Consider the following 18009-nt stretch of genomic DNA (forward strand, 5'->3'; position numbering starts at 1 on the left):
TTTTTTTTAATTCATTTTCAAATGTTCATGAAAATAAGCATGAATCTGGGGGCGTGCTGCTTTACAAGTAAACTGTTTCATTACACCTTGTAATTATATTTATTAATTTTGTTAAAGAAACAAATATAACGTTTATGTCATAAAAATGAGTATAACTTCGGTAAACAGATAACATGATAGTTAAGTGTAAAATAGTTTTGAAATATCAGGTGAATTTGCTCAATATCCATATCTAAACAAATGCAATTAAACTCCTTGTTTGTTGATTCATATTTTATTTGAGCATGATTAAGGTAATTTAAGATTTCAATTACGTCATAGCATGTCATATATCATGTTTAACCAGAAATATCTTTTGAGATAAAAGTATGTGGTACGTATCTGTTTTCGATTCATTTTAATCAAACTAACTACATCAAGGTTAGTGAACATCTAATATTAAAGGATGAAATGTTGCTGCCAATGGTGTTGATGATCTTTGTGTAACTGCAGTGTTTTATTTATTTATTTTATTTATTTATTTTTTCAGTTAGTTATAATAGGAAGACGGTGTCAAGAGTAAATTGCCCGTAAATATATAAAGCTATTAGCGACATAAACTTTTCTTTTGTTTTAACATAATCTAAGATATAAGGTAATTTGCTGCAAAACAAGGTAAAAAGAAACACATTAGTTTAACTAATGATTGGCATTAAGAAATATTGATAAATCCAATTATGATAATATATTGAGTTAAGATTTTGAAAAAGTGAGAAATTGAAGACGATGTTTGTTGAACTTGTTACATTAATGGTCATTATGCATGCTAGAAAACTGTTCAGTGTATCACGGTAAAATAAGATATCTAGACTTCATTGTAATCAACTACCAACTGGGAATATTATTATGGATTGTAACAGGTTAATATGTTATTACGTAAATAACTTGCAACTTTACATGTCTCATACGGGCTTTTACAGCAAACTTACCATTACAGTGATTTGTGTGACATAAGCTGATACGAAGATAATTAAATTAATGCAACAGATGGCGACAAAGTACACAATGTGTATAAGTCTTGTTCTTCGTCGCAGCTTGTGTATCTATTGCCTAAATAGTACTGAAACTGAAATTAAACTTAAAGCCACACAAATGGTAAAATAAAAAAACCCGATGAAATTCAATTTTCAAGTAAACAGTAAATACTGGCCTAATAAGGTTTAATTTGTCAATCTATTACACAAACAAAGGAAGTTGTCAACATCGTCAGTATAACATGTTTCTGCATATGCTACCTACCGCGCTAGTCACGATAGAATTAACAAATTTATCGTCATTACCCATATTTGTTATTGAGCTAGCGAAGCGTTACTTTGCAGATATACCGATTATGAATTTGTCGGGCATTTTCAGGGATGTAAGTTTTGTTATTTCTAGAATTTCTTTTCTCTTGTTTTTTTTTGTTGCGAAATTTGGGAAAAATAAAGCTACTGTTTGGCTTTAAAAGGGAAACAAGACTAAAATCGCTACACCTTTTTTATTTCTGGAGCAGAATTTACCGTCATGAACTTCAAACAATATGAGCATCATCTGGGCGAAAAAGTTTGCAATCGACAAATTTGCCGTTATAAAATACATTTTTCGTCTTGTTTTACTCTTTTTATGAGTCAGAAATGTTTTGAAAACATTTGATTAACAAATTAAATTCAATGGTACTTTCAGATTGTTTAAAAAGATCACATTAAATTGTTACAACATAAAATAAATCATCTATAATTATCGGAAATAATTAGATACATGTTTTTGGCTGTAAACATCTGATCAGATCTGTTTAATGTTCTTGCAAAAAAAATCTGTTTAATCTTTATTTTCTCTGAACAGCTGAAATATAATGACAATTTAAAGTGTTTTAATAAATAAAACAATTTGCTAAAAAGTTTTACGGTTGATGGAATTTCCAAAAGGTGCTGCCTGTGATCTCGAGGTATTGTCATTAATGTTTTATTTAAACAAAACATAGTATTTATCCGTAATTCTTTTATTGCTGCAGTATAATTATCATTAATGATTCAGAGAATGTTTTGTTTAATTCCGTACAAAAAAGACGGATTAATTAGCTTTATTATTTAAGGTCGCATTACAAAAAACACAAGCTCAGGCGATGTTGTGATGTGGTTTCAAATGTTAATTCTCATTTTGTTTCTCTTTTTAACAATGTTGGGTTAGATATGGTTGAATTGCTCATTTAATTTTAGGTCGGACTGAGTAAATATTTTAGAATAGACGTGTACTTAGTGGTGCATTATGAACATATCTATAAACAAACTTTAAGGTATTTATAAATTTTGCATCTAACAAATGTTAAAATATGAAGAGGGGCGTCCCTTGAGTAGGGAAATGGAAACAAAAGCAAGTTTTCTTAAGCATGGCAAACTCGGTTTCAGTGAGTTTATTCATGTGAGATAATGAAAATGCAACACATTTTCTGAAGAAAAAAAATATTGTTCCGCTTCTTATATAACAACGTAATTACTTACGATATTATACATGCTGAATTTAAAATGAAATAACGCGCTGATATAGACATGATTTAATGAATTTTATTGTTACTTTTAAAGTAAATTTTAAAAAAGCAAGTATTGGTAAAAACTGTGGCTAAAACCAAACTAATGGAAAATATCTAACGTAAAGCAAGCTAAACATTCTTAAAATTATAAATTGAAATGATGAAATTATTTTATAAAAAAATCTTACATTTCAGAGTTATATAATGAGAATGCCAATTCTCATTTGAATACGTTATTAAGATAAAAAAGACTTTTGTTACACTCCCATAATATGAGACTCCACCGAGAATTGTATTAACATAAAATGACACGAAATATTTTTCCCAGACTTGTATGTCATTTGATATAGGTCTAGACCAATAAATTGTCACAGTTTCTGATCTATGGTTCATCCCACTTTTCATTACTTTGTAACAGTTTTTGCAGCTTGACATTATAGTGTCATTTGTAAAAATACAAAATGTAGACTGAATATACTTTTTGAACAAATGAATTTTCTTAATGATTCGTTCTTTTCTTTCTTCTTACACTCTTATCTCTGTCTTGAAAGGGATATCGTTTTCTCTTTTTCTTCATAGCAAATTAAAGAAAATATATATCAAACTATCAGATGCCTGTTGGATAAGATAAGGACCTTTGTGTTCATTTAGTCCATTTCTTAAGTAACGTTAGCAATGTTCAATACCACTGTCACCATCCATAAACTTAACGTAAGATAGTTTTGCCTAATAGTTTATATTATTACCCCTCACTTTTTTCGTAATGTTAATTTCCCATAGGCCTCTGGGAGTTATTCTTACTGTTAATGCAAGTGTACCACGTGACTACGAATTTTGTACTGTTACATAGGTAACAGTATTTTTTAACAGTATAAAATCTCGTCACATGGTCTATTTTCCAAATAAAATGAAATAAAATGGCCGCCATTTTTTTCTCGATTCATTCTTATTTTCGACGATAGGGCATCGCCGAAGTAACTATAACTCTGATAAAATTTAGTTCTTTGCACCCTAGAGTCCCTTTCGCGTATAAAATATCTTTTTGTTAAATAGTCAACAGGAAACATCCGTTTCAACGGAAGTAATTGTAATGTTAATAATTTTGTGTCAAACTGGAACATGCAGACAATTAAAGCATGCAACAAAGGATAATTTAACAATTTTAACCAGTGAAACGTTACAGAAACAGTAGAGTTGGTGGACAGACATCTGTAGGATATCATCGTTATTTTCTAAATGCACTTTGTCAAAAACTATGCGAAGAATATTCTGGATGCAGAAGGATCAGATTTCACAGATCATAACCTTATAAATGGGTTAGTGTTTTGTTTTCTGAACAAAACACAGCTTATTTTATGTTTATGACTGGTAGATATCATCACTTGCCTAAGGAATAAAAGAAAAACATCTTCTCAAGTAGGCCTACAGTGCACTTAAAACTTGCAAGGTAAGGACAGTTTAGTTATTGCTTCTCTTGGCTTATTTTTGTTACAGTTAGATTTAGTTGAGAAATTCAGATCATCACAGTATTTGTTCGGGGTAATAAAATAAATAACACATGGGTTTGTGGGTAACAGTAAAAATATCATCCCTCGTATAAATACTGTTACCCTCGGCTACGCCTCGGGTAACAGTATTTTCCTCGGGATGATATTTTTACTGTTACCCACAAACCCATGTGTTATTTATATACAATTGTATGAAACAGAGTCGCATGGAAAGTTATATATTCAAATATATCAAAAGTGTTTTAATGACAATGGCCTTTCGTTTGATTAATTTAAGAATTAATTTAATGATTTGCCTTTGTACCTTTAGAGATGAGATTAGTTATAATATGTTACTTCTTTTCATTTTTCACTTTTTCAGTAAGGTATGAATGTTTACATGTTTGTTTCTGCTTAGTTTAGAATTGGCTACTTAAATGCTATTTAGTGACAATAAATAAACAGCTCTCTTAATATAAATGTTCAATAAAAAAGCCAAACATGAAAGCGTCAGGTTTACACAATTTGGATAATTCAATATATATAACAATATCAACCACGTTCGAATTTGACCAAACATATTATCTGTCTGGATCTTTATAATCAAACTTTCAGTTTTCATTTTATATAGAAGGACAGAACTAGCTATCTAGGCAACTGTATTGAAGATATGTAGTGATCTTTTAGCATTCCAACTTTAAAATAGGCATTCGTATCATGAAATGTGATCTAACAGATTGTTAATAGCTGTTAAAATTAGATTTCATTCTGATATGACATTGATTCAGTCTTTGGGTACACATTTGTAATATTGATGATGATGTTGTTGCTTTCTTTGTTTGTATTTTCGTTTGCTGTAGAATTAGTATTTATTCTTACTTTATAAAAGATTGTCTTCCTTCTTACTAATTGTTAGATGTAAAGGAAAATTAAATAAAATGGATTGTTTCTGTTTGAAAATATGTCATTAGACTTGGGTCTAAGCAGAATATAAATTGTTTTACAGATTCACCTTGTCATTATTCTATCCATGTTCTTAAGAAAGCGGGGAAATATTACGTGTATATACATAAATCATCTTTAAATAAGATCACATGCCATATGTTTGATCTAAAATTGTTTTAAATCGTGGGTGAAGATGCACGTTATCCATATCAAAAGACAATTTAAATCTATATTTGTTGAAGCATATTTTATTGCACATGATTATAAAGTTATTTAAGATTTCCATAATATAATATCATATAATATTTTACCAAAAATAAGTGTATGACATTTCTCTATGTTCAAGAAATTTAAATTAAATATAGACAATACTCCTGGTAGTGGGGACATCTAGGGTATTATAATAATATAATGTAGTGTGAAATGATTTGTTTTGCTTGTTTTTATAATCATAGTTTTATTCAACCTTTACTTTTCTTGTTGCAGTTTCATACAAAACAGGTTCGTGAATAGATTGTGTTGCTTGCAATATTGCAGAGACTCGACATGTATGGAACTAGTTATAATTACAACAGCCCAGTGATTTGCCTGAATAAATAAGCATTATGAATGTTTTAAATATCACATGTTGAATCAATTCATACAGTTGCATAAGATCTCCAGACGGCATATCCAATAAACCACCTACTAAGAATATTGTTATTAATTGTAACAGGTTATATAACAAAGTAAAAGATACTTCCTTTTATGTTACATAAGAGCTATTTATCCGCAGTACTTGCATTTAAACAACATTATTTGACAAAATCTGCTAAAAAGTTAAAACATTGATGAAACAGATGACAACAGAGTGCAGAATTTGCGTGTGTTGTACTTTGTGACGGATGTGTGTGCATATTACCTCAATGATACAGGGACTGAAGCTCAACGTACGTCTGGTGGTATAAAAACATTGCAATAAAATTTCAAGTAAAGTAACGTTTAATATTTGTCTAGATAGGGTTAGTTTATTCAAATTTTATTTTAGTTCAAGTTTATTAAGTTAGATAGGTTTAATGTGTCAATTCATTATACATGATTCAATAAAGAAAGTTGACAAAATCGCCAGTATAACCTGTTGCTGCATATTCTATTGCGTTTGTAACGTTAAGTAATTCAAATTTCATGCGATCATCCACCGTAAATTTAGCTAGCGGAGCGTTTGCAGACATACCGAAGCATTTCAGGAAGATTTTTCATGTTTGGCATCTTACAATACATTCCTTAAAATGCAAAGATGCAAAGATCATGATCCTTTCAAATATAATGACGTGAGCATTTAATCTCTCATCCAGGCATGAAGTTTAAAGGTATGGTATATTTCAGAAAGAATGTTTATTTATCTGAATCAATGGCATATATCTATGTTAATGCCATGATCATTGCAAGTATGACATCTGTTCGTTTTTCGTTTTTTAGATATTCTTTATCTAATTTATACATTGATATGTTTATTTAATTCCTGATGTATCCTGTATTTACGGTGTTCTGCAAATGTCGGTAGAACCAGTGTTCCAAATTTAACCGTTCAGGAAATTGAAAATTTGTTTTGCATATGTAAAGCATAATATCGTTGCAACACATAATAAGTAACAATAACGAAAAGCAATAATTGCATGTCAATGCACACCGGAGACCTTCAATTCATTGCCGGAAAATTGTATTGTGTATTTATTCCTAGGGTTGCAATAACATTTGAAGATATTACTTGTTGTCGCTCATGGCTTTTGGCTTCTAGCAGCTGTTTCTTTTCCGTATTTACATAGTTATTTCATTTTCTTTTTGTGTTTATAACAGTTAGAGATTTTATTGAATTTTATCTATTTTACTACATTTCTGCAGGCAGGTATTTTTATTGTTTTCATTTTGTTTTATTTTCCATGACACGGTCCTTTAAAATTACAATTCCAAACATATTGTTTCAAGATGTAATTAGTTCTATACCAACAAATGGAATTATGACGAAAACATTTTCAACATGTATAATAATGAATGTTATATTGTACATTTTAGCTGTCGACTTTAATTGGATATTCATTATAACGATTATAATTTACACACAATTTTAATGAAGAGTAAAATAATGAAATTGTGCAGCATTATACATTTGTAACCAACACTTCCGAGGGTATCATAATTAGATGCTTTCGAAATAATATATCCCCAGGAGATAAATATGACGCTTGGCAGTATTGCAGATTGTCTTCTTTCCATTTACTCGTAAGATAAACAAGATGAAATTAACGATGATACATTATATATTTCTTTCTTCCTGAGAGAGTGCTAATGAACACTGTATCGTCCGCTTGTTAACGTTCATTAATTTTCGCGAACATTCACGTAAGAACTGCAAGAGATTTATTATCCGTAAGAATATTTAGATTCGGTACTAAATGACAGTCTCCCTTATACTTTGTCAATTGATTTATTTCAATACTTCTTGTTAATTGAGAACAAATTCATTTCTTTTTCTCTTTCTTAAATGCAAATGATGTCAAATTATGTCATCAGGAAGCGTCCTTATTAATTGCGAACAAATTCCTTTCTTTTACTCTTTCTTAAATGTAAATGTTATCAAATTATGTCACCCGTTAGCGTCGGTGCTGAATGTTTTTGAGTACTTGTTGTGTTTTTTTTTGTATTCGAGCATGTAAATGATTTAGATAACTTGTTGCACTTATTATTTCCAGTAAACGATAATCCTTAGAAGGTAATATACTTATAATGCATAAAAGTACTATTATATTTAAGTTTATTTCATTTCATTAATGACAAGTCACTGACATTGTTCTATTTGATTCATTATCTTTAAAAACGGTCTACGTAAACAAAAATGTATCATAAAGAATAAATATCAAGAACGTCAAAAATCTTACTGGCCCTGATTTGAAATGCAGAAACTGGACACTCAACTGTCGTGATACTGAAATGTTTGAATGGATTGAACCCTCGATAGCAATGTCAACGAAAGACCAAAGTGAAAATAATCAGATAATTTTGTAATCTGACATGTATAATTGCATTGGACACATCTTCTAAGAAATTTTGTAAGTCCATGATCTATAATTATGAAGAGAATTAAACACGTTGATGCTTGTGTTAATTAACGATAATTTTCCTTTTTTAATAATCTTTTTCATACTGATTAAAATCTTTTGAGAAATGTATGAGCCATTTGTTTTAATTTGCGTTAAGTTAGAAAGAATGTACTTTTAGTAGGTGTGACAATTTTTGCAGTTTTCCTTTCCTGGCCTTTTTCAAAATAAACTTACGTGTATCATTCTATTATCGCCATAATCGCAGTTATGTTCTTGGTTAAACCCCAGTCACACTAGAGCTTACGATAACTTGCGGCTACAGGCGACTTATAAAACCGACGATCATCGGCGATCGTCTGCGACCAAGCCCTCTTTGAAAAGATAAATTTACTTCTGCGATGCTCGTACGACCAATCATCATTGGCAATCGCACGACAGGTCATCAGCAAATGTACGATAGTCTCAAGATTACCTGGGATTACTTACGACTAACCGTGACCTGTCATGCGATCACCTACAATTTGTCGTACGACCATCACACGATTACTAAAGACTACTCAAGATTATCAGTGACTTGTAAAGACTGTCGTAAGATTGTCGCACTTTCGAGCGACGATCGTGCGACAGCCTAAGACCGTAAAAGAGCACTAGCAACCTTTTTATATTGCAGAGAGGTTTTTGTGCAAGCTCAAAAACCTCTCTACGACTAAAATTGGTCGTGGGACCTAAATAAGATAACCTGCGACTATCGAAGATCACCGATGACCGTTTTCAAGATTGTCCGCGACCAGTGGTCACTGGTGATTGTGAACTGGTCTTAACTGGTCGTAATCGCTAATGTGACTGGGGCTTTAGATGGCCACTTAGTATCGTATTGGTCATCTTTCTAAACAGGTTTCTGATATAAATTTAGAATGTATTAAAATGGCAACACGACAATTTCAGTAAGTTAATATGTTTTTACCTCTAAAGTAAGCAGGTAAACACGTTCTTGGAGATTTATTCCCAATTAATATGGCTATATACTTGAGCAAACACTCATTAACCTCAGTTCTATTTTAAGAACTTGTTTTACTTTTTCTTTATTCATGATGTTAAGATGATAACTTATTATATTAAAAAAACATGTCATTGAAAGGAAATAACAATATCCTTATTTAAAGAATAATTGACAAAAAAAAAGGTAAAAAAGATTATATTTGGCAAGTTTTAGCTTAAAACCTTTATGTTAGAATCATTTTCTAAAAATGGCAAAAAAGCAAAGAAAAACACATTATGATGCAGTTGTTTATTGATAAATAAAATGAAGGTCACGTCCTTTTATTAGTGACTGTATTGCAATATGAGGACCAGTTTAAAAAAAACAGTATTCAGCTAAACATCAATTCTTGTTAAAGGGCAACATGTGTTCTATTATAATTTCGATAACTGAAATAAAATGTAATTCTTTCCTTTACATCTGATACCTTTCTACAAATATGTTACTAACTCTCCTACGTTTCTTCTGTTTGAGTTGTGTCAAAGGGTTAGAAAAAGTGCATTCCGACCTACATAGACAAACTCTCCTAGCAATTGTAGATTGGATGGCGTAAAATTAATGCATTTCATTTTGATACAGTTGTGTTTTGTGTACAAAAAAATTGAAGTCATATTCTTAATGTATATTATTGTTATATTGGGATCAGCTTCAATTGAATCATTACTATAGCAATAACTTAAACATATACTGTACGTAGTTTTTCTTGTTGGGTGGTTTCAGTATTCCTCACTTGAATACTGTTGAATCACCCTTAGGATATGTGGCCTGCGATTTAAATTTGTCGTTTGACGTCTTATCTTTGATATGCAGGCTTCATAAACTCTGATCCCCTTTCAAAATTCCATTTTGTTTAGTTCCGTCCATTGTTTTCTCGTTTAGGGTACACGCATTTATTTACTTGGGGACCATATGCCACTATTCATGGAATGGCACTTACGTGTCACAGTGAAGGTTCCATGATAACCGCCATATGAACACATCTGCAGATGTTTCAAAATTGTACCAGTTCATGTTAAATGCTGAATTCTGCTTAAGCCGGTGCTAATGGGTGTGGACAGTAGTTTGCAATTGACTGTACCATCCATGAACAAGATCAATCAAACCGAGCCTGCAACATTTTCAACTTTGCCGTGTAGGGCTTTCTTTAGGGATTCTTATATTCACTATTTTACTTTCATAAATCTAGTTTCATTTTAATATGATACATTTAAACGATCAATTACTCTACTTCATGAACATAAGCTTAGCTTCATTGCAAGGTAGTTTTCGACTTGTAAAATATTTCTTAAGAATGATTACATGCATGTCTCAGACATTAAATATTAAAGTTTTATCTTTCAATCGACCAATTCCCCTTCCCTGCCGATCCCAAAGAGCTCGATCTATAAATGGTTTGTGCAGTTGATTATAACGCATATTAACATCGTGATATAATTATTTACAAAGAAATTCCAGTAAGACAATAATAACCATTAAATGTTCTTGTCAAAGATAGACAGAAGAAAAACTTTGTTTCAATAGAGATAAATTTAGAAGTTTTTCCATAGAAGAGAACAGTCTGTCAACACAAAAAGTTACAAGAAAGTGATTGTTTACTGCGGGAATATGTGCTGGTATGTAATTATAATCTCTGTACTAAAGTTTCTTGTGCCAACAATTTTGGATGCCAATTTCGCCATCATATTTTAACGAGATCTTTTTTTGCGTGGATGTCAGTGCAGACCGAATAAATCAACCTTTCAAATGAGGTATTCGAAAAAAACCTAGCTGTGCTGGAACTGAAAATATATATTTTTATAGATTGTAAGTAAATCACCTAAACAGAAATATGACAAGGTCGAGAAATTAAAGCTTTTGATAAAAGATATTTTTAAAATTGCACATAATTGTAGCTATCGGCACACTTAACAGTTTTTAAAGCATTTAATTCGTTACATAATTCCGGTCGTCCCGGATCTCGAGAACCTCCAATGGAAGGTATATCATGATGGCAGACTTTTTTCGAGTCAAATATATCATATTTGCAAGTTAATTTCGATTTCTTTCATGTATTTCATTTAATGGAAGAGTGATTTGAAAAATATGTACAACGTTGTTCAGCGTTGTAAAGGTGCATATGCACTTCATCTTTGCTTGTGAAGTTGTAGTCCATTGCAAAATAATACAAATTTATTTTGTCTTCAAATATTGACGAACCTTCGGCCGGTATGACACATTTATTATTTCTTGATGAAAACGCTCCTGCACACAAGTCCAGACTGCTGGTTTCTTGCCGTTATATTATATGAGAAAATATTAACCTGGGTTGGCCTCTTCTTTGTATACTTAAAGAAGACTGTGAATATATTATCTTAAAACTGGATAAAACGTCTTAGATGAAGAAATATTTATGAAGGGACAAAACAAAATGTAGTTAAATATGTTTCTTTGTTCATATTGCAATACATATAGACTTACCTTCACACCTTTCAAGACAATATTTACATTCCATTTATAGTAGAAACAAAATCATATAAGATACATAACTTGAGAACATGCAACACAGAAACACAATAAATCACGTGGCCGATTATTTCTGTACCATAGATACATTATTGGTTAAAAAACATTCCAAATGTACTCAAAATGTAGAGATGATTAAGTAGCACATCTAATTTTTAAATGTCGAATAACGTTTGAATACGTAACATATTTATTGTAGAAGCAATGGAGAATAATTATGTCTACATTAAGCAATACAATTGCTTTAATGGGACTGGAGACAGCATGGTTTATAGGATGGTACCGCAGAACTAAATAGTTCTATATTTGTATAAATATAACGGACCACCATTGCTGCCTTATCTTAGTGGTAATGAATGTTACAGCTTTCTGTCTTTGCCCTGTCATGTTTTTGTTTGGGGTCCGCCTGGGCTCCTTGCCATTGGTTCTTGTTGCTGGGTCATATGGGGGTTGCGTTTATTGAACGCCGCCTTTCCTTGTTGATCTTGTGTATCATATTTTTCTAGAAAAATACACGTGTCACATAAAGTGTATGTCACTGACAAAAGGAAAACACCAGGTCAATCTGCCATGTTAAAGATGCACTATTGATGCAACGAACACACGTTTGGAATACCACATTTTTCTGCTAAGAGTAAATAGTCATGCCAGTAGAACCAGGCTCTATTCTGTTTGCTGGCCAATGGGCAGTTGTAGAAATGGAAGCTGCACAAGTCCATTAAACAATCTAGCAGGTGAGGTTATGGTTAAAAAAGCAAATTAACTTTTGTTCCATAGTGATCGAAACATTTATAGAATATAAATGTCAGATTCATTTGATTTTCTTATTGTCTGTTACTCAGTAATTGGGCGTATTCCATTCACCTGTTCTGGCTTACTGTTCTGTGTTCCGGAATGCTCTTCTCAAATGTACAAAAGGAATATTTCAGAACAAGCGTACTGTGCTAGAATTATGTTGCAATCAAAGGAATATTTCAGAACATGGACACTGTTTTAGAATTGTGTTCTGAATGGAGCAATTTCGGAACACTGCTCTAATCAGTATCAAAAATGGCTGTTGCAAGAGCTGCAGTCGTTTCTGTGCTAATGAGGGAGATGATTTATTGTGAAGAGGGGATGGAGATTGACACTGATGAGTCTGCAATGCTCATTCTAATTATGGCGGCAAAGTTGTAAGTTAAATATGATATTATAGATGATACATTTATTTGAGCAGCATTTAAAAACAATTTTAAATGCATGGTTCACTGTAGCCTTTGTGTAGAAGTATGTAAGTATACATACATATATCATATGCATAAATTTGCTGATATTCTGTCATTCAAGGTAACTGATGATAGCATTAATGACACAGAAATATAATGGACTTTAGTGAATAATTAGTTTACTTGGGATAAATCTTTAGTTTGTAAGTCATCCAATATGGCTACTTAATTATATGATATATTTCAAATTATTTCAGTGTCCGCAGAGAGAGACATAAAGTTGAAAGATATGTTGAGGGAACAATTCCAATGTACTACTTAGACGACTTTAAACGATTTTTTAGAATGACTAGGACAACATTCGAAATAATTTGTGAAAATCTTGGTGAGTTCCAAGAGCTGCTACCCAGTTGGACAGGACCAAGAGACCATATAAATATAGAAAAACAACTCTTAATTACACTGTGGTATATTGCGACACAAGACACTACACATAGCATTGCAGACAGGTTTAATGTTACAGAATCCTCAGTTGTCAGGGGCAGGGATAAAATATTTAGTGTGTTTCTAACTCATCTGAAGCAGCAATTTATTATTTGACCTAGCAACAATATCAGGCAAGAGGTTATCGATGCATTTCGTCGCAAAGCTAATTTTCCTGATGTATTGGGAGCAATCGATGGAACCCACATTAAGATAAGAGCACCAAAAGAACACAAAGATGTGTATATAAATCGGAAAGGATATCATTCAATAGTATTGCAAGGAGTCTGTAGAGAAGATCTTCGTTTTACCCATGTGTTGGCCGGCTGGCCTGGAAGTTGTCATGATGCAAGGGTCCTGAGAAACAGTGATTTATGGGAGGACGGGTTTAATTTGTGCGGCAATGGTCATCTATTAGGAGATGGTGCATATCCTTTACGAACTTGGTTAATCACCCCATATCGAGATAATGGGCATCTAACACCACAAAAGAGAGCTTTTAATCAAGCGCTCTCTTCTACACGTGTTTCAGTGGAACGAGCCTTTGGATTGCTCAAAGGTCGTTTCTGTAGACTTCAGTATATCAATACTAGAGAATTAAAGACAGCTGTAGATACAACAGTGGCCTGTACTATTGTACATAACATTTGCATTATTAATGGAGATGAAATGCAAGACTACTTTGATGATGACCATAATGCTAATGTTCATGCACAGAACAATTTCCGTAACAATAATCAAGTAACCAGTGAATATGCTGGCATCGCAAAGCGTGACGCACTTGCTAGAAATTTTCCTTGAATGTGATTGTTACAAATATTAGTGACTCCTATTAATATTTGTCAGGGAAATGAAGAATGCATGTGTAAACTCTTTTTGTTCTTGATTAGCCTAACGTACTACACAGTCATGTATCATTTGTGCTCAAATTTTCCAAGGTTAAGAATATTAACCCCGCCAACAACATTTTATCAAGTTTGAAAGCTTCAGACATGCTAATGTATGGTCTTGTAATGGTACTGCCCAGGAACTTGGCTTTAAAGCAGCATGCCTTCAGATGAGCCAAAATATTTCAATGAAGTCAAACTTAAGAAAAATGTACTAAGACATTAGGGAAAGTAGAAAGATTCAAGATTCAAGTTAAAATGTCATATCATAATTGACTAATTGCTAATACTTCATTATTTAAGACTATATTTCTACTGCGTTACTAACGCAGTAAGGGCATTTTTTGCATATTTTTACCTCTTTTTCTAATTTACTGTGTGTTGTAAGTGCCATCGATAATGTGTAAGTTGCTTCCTTTTGGTTACTATACAATACAATACTTTTAAATACTTTTTCAAATTTTTCATTTAACAAGCATAAATCTGGAGGCTTTCTGCTTTAAGAAAAGTGTCCCTAATGAAATATCATTGAAATCAAAAACTAAACTTAAGCAAAAAAAGGCTGTTTTTTTCACATTTTTTAAAGAAAAGTAAATTCAGAAATTTTTATCTAGAAGATGGACTAGAGAAATTCATGACAAATCAATTGCAGTTTTCTTTATTTTTATAAATTTATTCATAAACTATAAACAAATAAATTCGACAATGTATGAGTTAAATAAGAAGGCCATGAAAGCCCAATTCCTCTCACCTGAGTACCATTAAAACATATCAGTGTCTACATGTAAGAAAAAAAAATGGTTTCAAAAGATTACTTAGATTGGGCAGATCTTAAAATCAACAAAATTCACAATTTTTTTTCCATTGTTTGGCCTTTTGACCCAAGTTAAGACCTCACATTACTTATGTTCGAACTCGTCTGAGATTTTATTAATACAATCATTCTGATCAAAGAACACGCCACAAAAAAACACTGGGTCTAACGACAAACACTGAGTGACCACAAAAGCTCACCTTCAGAACTTTATGCTCAAGTGAGCTAAAAAATCATATACTTATATGAATTATTGTAACAAAAAACAAATTTGACTATAACCAAAGGCTCATCTGAGCACCAAAATGACAATCATTAAACAAAATGTTGAAAATTACTATACCTACTTGAACAAGATTACTAAAACTTTTATTAAGTTACAATTGTATCAGACAATAAGCTACTGAATTAATCATGTTTAATACACTTCAAGTGCAGACTTGTAAAATAAAGTAAAAAAGCAACAATAACAGCTATTGAAAGATGAAGACTTAAACCATTTTTTTAAACTTGACCTCAAGTTAAGGGCACAACTAAATAAAAACAATTTAGAGCAATGGGAAAGTATCTGCTAACCATACATTACACAGATAAAAATACTTTGTCGGTCATATATCCACTATTCAAGGCATGATACTGCTCGCAAAACTTACTAAAATACTCACCAAGAGCTTTTAAGCTTTTCCAATTCTTCTTTGAAGGCAGTCATGTGCATATTTTACCTTTTGCTCTCAAATGTAAATATCCCCTGACAATTTACAAAACAAACAAAATATGCCCCTTAAAATTACAAACATGAAATATACATGCATCACCTCTGCATAACAACTAAAAAACTAAAACTAAAAAGACACAAACTGCTTCCTTAAAACAAGAGCTATCAGTGATCCCATGTGTCGCCCCATGACAGCAAATTCCATGCTGCAACTACTGAGTTGCAGGAAGCACAAAAAACATTAACAGGGCAAAACAAGTATTTTCTCTTCCAGAACCATCTCTGTCGAAAAGCATTTAAATCAGAAAACCCATGTAGTATGTGCAAGTACTTGAGCTACTGATTAGTCCTGTGAGGTTTCATTGAAATTGCGTGGTATAGGAGGAGTAGTCCAGACAAAATTAAAAAATGATCAAAGGGCCATAACTCATTTAACTACAAAAAGCCAATGATATGTACCACTCTTTATTCCTGTAAAGTTTGGATCAAATTGCACCAGTAATTTCTAAGGAGTAATCCAGACAAGATTTTGTGTACTTGGCAACACAAAAAGCCACCTTTTTATTCAAGGGTCATAACTCGGCCAAAAATCATTCAAGCGGAAACCTCATGAAAAATACACAATCAATTGAGCTACTAATCCATCATGTTTAGTTTCATTGAAATTGCATAGGTGGTTAAGAGAAGTCTGGACAAACTTTATTAATACCTTTCTTATTCAAGGTTCATAACTCAGCAAAAATATTGTTTAATTGGAAATCCCGTTTAATAAATTACTATTCACAAGTACTTGAACTACCAACCAATCCTGTTAAGTCTCAATTAAATGACATGAATGGTATAAGAGGAGTAGTGTAGACAAACTTTTAGATTAAAAATAATTAAAGGGTCATTACTCTAACAAAAAAAAAAAAACATTTAAATGAAAAATGCCAATTATATGCACAACTTAACTTGGTATTGAGTATTTCGGTAAAGTTTGGATAAAATTACAAATACAGTTTTTGAGGAGTAGTCTGAACAAGTTTGGTGACAAGACGTACTGACAGACAGACAACAGACGATAGAAAAGTTATCCCTATATGTCGCCACTACTTCGTAGAGGCGATACAATGAGGAATAATGTAAAACATAACAAAACTGTCTGCTTCTATGTGCGGTAAGTTTTCACAGCTCTCTTAATATTTGAGCGACAAATAGGACAAATATTCACAAGTGCTGCACAACCTAAACACACTACAATATGGCCACACTCTAGCAATACACAGTCTATTTTTGTGTCCCAACATATTTTACAGACATCATCTTCATGACCTGAAAAAAATAATGGTCCTATTAAAGAATAGTTTATATAGAAATTCTAAGGTAGACAATAAAAATGTGTTTTAGGATATGTAAATGTTTCAAGCTGTGTAAGTTCATTTACTGCCATCTTTTAAAGTTGAATATTTCTGTGTAACAAGAGGGCAAGATAATCTTATATTGTTCACAGGGATCAGTAATGTGATGTGATGAAACACAATGCAAAAGTTTTTTTTTTTTGTTTTTTTTAAAGTAAGCAATTAGGTTTATGTTACTTGACAGATTAGTTATATTTTACCATTACTTAAGAGTTCATGGAGATTACAATCTGAATTTTTAACATACGTAAATGAAAGTCTCCAGTGACCTTAATATTTTAAACCTTATTACATTGAAACTGTTGGCTAAGAATAAGCTGATGCAGAAAACACAAATTCTAATTGAAACTTTGTATAAATATATAATCAAATATACCTTCAGCTTCGACAACTTCATCATTCGAGCTGACTCTACTGTCTAACACATATTTAGGCTGTATATTTGGCATTTTTACCAAGAATTCTAAGGCCTCTGCATATGGATGTGTCTTTCTATTATTTCCAGACTTTCTATTATGGTCGGTAACATTCTTCAAGCCCCTTATTAAGGTTTTCCATCTTCCTTCACATTGTGAGGGAGTGAAAGTGTAGTTATGTTGCTCAAAGTACAAAGAAATTTCTTTCCACATAATTATTTTTTTTTTTTCATTTTACTGCCTTCAGTTATTTTTTTATATTGTTCAATAAGCAATAACGATGCCGGTCTTGTCCAGTACAACAATGCTTCACTAGAACTTGAAGTTGAACAACTGTTATCAGTTGGTGTGTCTATAGCCTCTTGCTCCCCAAATAAAGTTGGTGCATCATAGCCTCCAGAATCTGTAATTATAAGTCAAACAATTTTAAATAGTTAATGAATTACATACTTATATATGATTATGATCAATCATTAAGTGGCTACAGGTCTGGT

At 32.0% G+C, this 18009-nt stretch overlaps 1 pseudogene; it reads left to right on the top strand.

The window, feature by feature from the left end:
• The first annotated feature begins 12645 nt into the window (after positions 1-12645).
• Positions 12646-14084, top strand: LOC132715961 (uncharacterized; annotated as a pseudogene).
• Positions 14085-18009: the final 3925 nt, after the last annotated feature.

The sequence above is a fragment of the Ruditapes philippinarum genome, unplaced genomic scaffold, assembly GCF_026571515.1.
Source record: "Ruditapes philippinarum isolate M1 unplaced genomic scaffold, ASM2657151v2 ctg1932_1_1_1_1, whole genome shotgun sequence".
Taxonomy (NCBI): domain Eukaryota; kingdom Metazoa; phylum Mollusca; class Bivalvia; order Venerida; family Veneridae; genus Ruditapes; species Ruditapes philippinarum.